Below are 4,725 nucleotides of genomic sequence, written 5' to 3' on the forward strand. Positions count from 1 at the left end.
ATGGGATGTACATATTTGTAGGATAGCGGATACAAAGTTTGTAGTACAATGAGGTCACTATTTGGGTTAGCAATTGTAGAATTTTTCTAGCAAATAATATTTTTTGTTACTAAGCTATCGATAGGTGTTAGAAATTTCCAATTTTATATGAAATATGGAGGGTTTCTGAATAGACTAACTTTAATGGTTTACAAATAAATAAAAAAATTAATAAAATATTTAAACAAGTAAGCAAAGGCTATTGTCGTGCGGGGCCGACCATGTGATACCCTACAACACACCAATATATTAGAAGCCCCCTTATGTCCAAATCGAATTTTGGAAGATTTCGCTTTTGAAATTATGTCACGGAGCAGTGTCCACATATTACCCTTAGTATTTTGACCAGGAATATTTGCCCAGTATTTACGCACTTCATCGTGCTGTTAGTTGTTGTGGTCCATTTTACAGCTAAATATAATTCAATGGTCATCCAAAATGCTAGACTTCTTCGCTGTCCTTAACTCTCTTCTCAGGCGTGTTTATTGGCTTCAATTGTCTGATCAGGATTTTTTTCTATTTTTGGTTCATTTGAACCGCTAAATATATTGCGATCATCTCCAAAAATAAGAGTCCTCTCTATATTCTAAATTTATACTCATTTATATGTTTTGCTTGTCTACGATATTTGGCTATATTCGTCAACGAAATCAGCATAAAAAAACCAGAAGTTCGCATTTTGTGTACTTCGGATATCGCCTGTAAGTAATGTTGGTACTTTTTCACACAAAAGTTGTGGTCCATTCCAACCGCCGTCCTAAACTCAAACTTCATGCGAGATTTGGGATCCTTTGGTTTCTATTTGTGACCTTTACAACGTATGCAAAATCAGGAACATTTTTAGTTGTTGGTCCATTCTCTGAAAACAATAGGCCTAGCCGTTCTGCGCCTACCCTACCCTTGTGAAAATTTTCGTGATAATCGGACGATAATTGCAATCTGTATATAATAGCCCCAATCTGTGTTGTAAGGTGAAAAATATTACAAAATGTACACCTCAATATTATAAGTCAAATCACAAAAATCGCATGCGATAAAAAATATGAAAAAATAAAAAAAATCACAAAATACTACAAAATCTATATTTACATCATTATTGGCATCTTTTTTTATACACATTGTATATATTTCGCTATATATATCTGATATATTTACTATCGGCATCTACGTAACGTTCAGAATTGACCTATTCGTCTTTTTGTGATTTCGCCGGCCAAAAAACTTTTATTTAACACAAATGTTATAGTCTATTTCACCCACTAAATATTATCCGATGACCATCAAAATTGGAAGGCTTCTGTCCAGCCTAAGCTCTAGCCCCATGCTAATTTCCGCGTCGATCGGGCCGTGATTGCAACCTGTAGAGCAACTGCAAAATCAAGATTTTATTCAGTTTTGGGTCCAGTCCGACCCCTACATATTATGCGGTCATCTCCAAAAGAAATGTGGTTCTATTCTCACCTTAACCCCACCTACATTCTAAATTTCGTGAAGATCGGGCCATAATTGCGACCTGCAGAGTGATTACAAATTAACATGGACATGGAATGATGTAAATATAGATTTTGTAGACTTATAATACCCCCAACACATAGTATTGTAGGGTATAAATATATACATTATTTAGAGGGAATTCATTTATCTTGAATTGTGACTTCGTTTGAAAAATACTTTATAGTACAACATAGAATATTGTTAGATCTAAAACCATGGAAATTAGTATTTCTCTTTTGGATTAAGATGTCGAAATTAAATCGAGTTTTGTTTCAATCTGTACGGAAAGAGCTAAAAGAGACGAAATTGAGACAATTTAGAGAGTGCTTGATAAGTGTTTGTGCGTTGATATTTTGCATAAGGGTATTCCGTACAAAAATCTCTTAAAAGAGTTTAAATTTGGTACTTTTTGAAATGAAATTTTACAATTAAGAAATGTTCAAATGTACCCCACTCAGCTGTAAGGACTGTGGTAGTGCCTACCATATGATACCCTGCAATACTATAATGTGTTGCAAACCTCCTTATGTCCAAATGCATTTTGGTTGATTTCGTGTTATCATATTTCATGCCCCCTGTAGTTTTTGACCTGGGCATCTTAGTAAGTTTTATATTTGTAAAGGCTTCTTGAAAACGACAATTTGGATCGCGGTTTTAAATGTTTAATACCTTTTAACTTAATTTTCGGAATATGTCAACTGGCATATTCGGGGGGCTTTAGAACACAGATACCAACAAGCGGAGGCTGTTGTGTTTGCTCTTCTTGTTAAATCATGTCTCACACTGGACATTTTTATACCCTCAGCCATATGGCTACAGAAGGTATATATCATTTGATACGGCCAAAACGTGCCTAGTCGAAATAACGGTTTTAGACCCTAGGTCTCTTTGGACCAAATCCGTTTCAGAACATTTGGAGTCGAGAAAACGAGGAAAGAATCCGAAATAAACATCCGGTATTCTTCATATTACACACGTCCCATTATTTCTACTAACTCAAGATCTGGTGTGAAGATGGGATATATCGGTCCACTCCTTCTGGTACCTCCCCCACAAAGGATCAAAATTTTGAGTATCCACGAAGCTCATAAAACGCAAAATTAACATCCGATTCCATTCAGACTTGGAGCTTCTCAATATTTTCTCCAACACAAGATCTGCCAACTTATAATTGTCATAACTTGCGGAACAAGTCGGTGATTCTTAACAACTTGCTATATCTAAATATTTCTCTTAACCAGTATTCTGATATGAATATGTAATTTGTCGGAATTTATGATTTCGCATAAAATTGGATACGAATGTTCAATTTCATTCACATTTTTCACATACCAATATATTTTATCTGTATTAGATGAAGTATGAAAATGGAATACTTCGGTCCGCTATATCTGTTACCTGACGCATATTTCCGAAAATGTGCACCTATCTCATATAAAGTACAAGAAGTAGCCGATATAGTCCAAATCTGTCACGTTCATAACTCAAGGCTGGGGGTATACATCTGTCTGCAAAACCGACTGATACTATTTTACTTGTTCACATAAAAATTATGGTCCATTTTATCCTCTTAATATTTTTGCTGGCCATGTAAAATTGTAGGTCTCTTCCCTCTCCCAAAATTCTGTTTTTGGTTTATTTCAAACACTAAATACAATAACTATAATCTTTTTTTTCGATCCTAACTCCATGCTAACCCTCCTAACACCCTTACTAAAGGTCGAACCATCGGAACCAATTCATATTGGGAATTTGTGTGAAATTAAATAATGCCAACTATGATCGTTTTGAACTGATAAACTTTTGAAACTAAACTATGTCTAAATCAGAGTCGGCATTTTTATTCTGTATTTCAATTCATTTACCAAATCGTTTTGCTATACAGTGCATATTATGACTTTGGGAAGGTTTAAATAGAAAATCTGACGAAACATATACATGGCAAAGACGCAGAAGTATAAAGATAGAACAAGTCAGAGTCAAAATATTGTCACCAGGTGTAAATACTTCTGTTGTTGTGATATCGTAACAACGTAGTTGCCAATGTTAAATAATTTAAACCGCTAAGAGCATGGAAATCAATCGGGAAGGTCTATGGAATGGAATAGAATTACATTTTTCAAACTTTTATTCGTCATTATTTTCTGTACTTGTGTCTTTTACATCAACATGCATCTGTCATGACCTGTTATTGAAGATATTGTAGCCACAAACTATTTGCTCAGAATGCATTTTTCTAGTCTTTAGCAGTTTAGGCCTTTGTACATGGCAGCTTTAGGTATATACATGGTACAATAAAAATTTAAGTTAGAACAACCAGTTGATAACATTATTATACCCTACAACACTATGTGTTGGGGGTATTATAAGTTTGATTGGGCCAAAAATGATGTAAGACCTCGAAATATTGGTTTCCCACATAGGAAAGTATATATGGATCTTCCTATGGTCGAAATGGACCAAAAACTGAAAAAATCCTGGTTTTGCAGTTGCTCTACAGGTCGCAATTATGGACCAATCGACGCGGAAATTAGCGTGGGGCTAAAGCTTAAGGCTGGGCAGAAGCCCAGTAATCGGGTAATATTTAGTGGGTGAAATAGGCCCCAACATTTGTGTTAAATAAAAGTCAAATTTTCCATTAAACCGCGAATATTTTTAATCCCGGCGAAATCACAAACAGACGAACAGGTCAATTCTGACCGTTACGTAGATGCCGATAGTAAATATATCAGTTATATATAGCGAAATATATACAATGTGTATATACAAAGGAAGGGGAGGTTAGTTAGTTATAGTTAGTTATATCTCAAGAATGGCTGGACTGATTTTGACAAATTTTGTCAATTCAGAATGTCCTCTTGACATAGAAGTATAAAATCTAAAAGAATCGCAGAAAAATATGCCAATAATGATGTTAATATAAATTTTGTAGTATTTTGTGACATTTTTTTATTTTTTCATATTTTTTATCGCATGCGATTTTTTCAATTTGACTTATAATATTTTGTAATATTTTTTCACCATACAACACAGGTTGGGATATTATATAAAGATAGCAATTATCGTCCGATCCTCACGAAAATTTTCACAAGGGTATGGTTGGACTCAAAAGGGCTTGGCCTATTGTTTTCAAAGATGTCCGCAATATATTAGGGGTTGAAATGTTTTCCTGATTTTGCAGCCTTTATAAAG

This window comes from Musca domestica, unplaced genomic scaffold (assembly GCF_030504385.1).
Source record: "Musca domestica strain aabys unplaced genomic scaffold, Musca_domestica.polishedcontigs.V.1.1 17, whole genome shotgun sequence".
Classification (NCBI taxonomy): Eukaryota; Metazoa; Arthropoda; class Insecta; order Diptera; family Muscidae; genus Musca; species Musca domestica.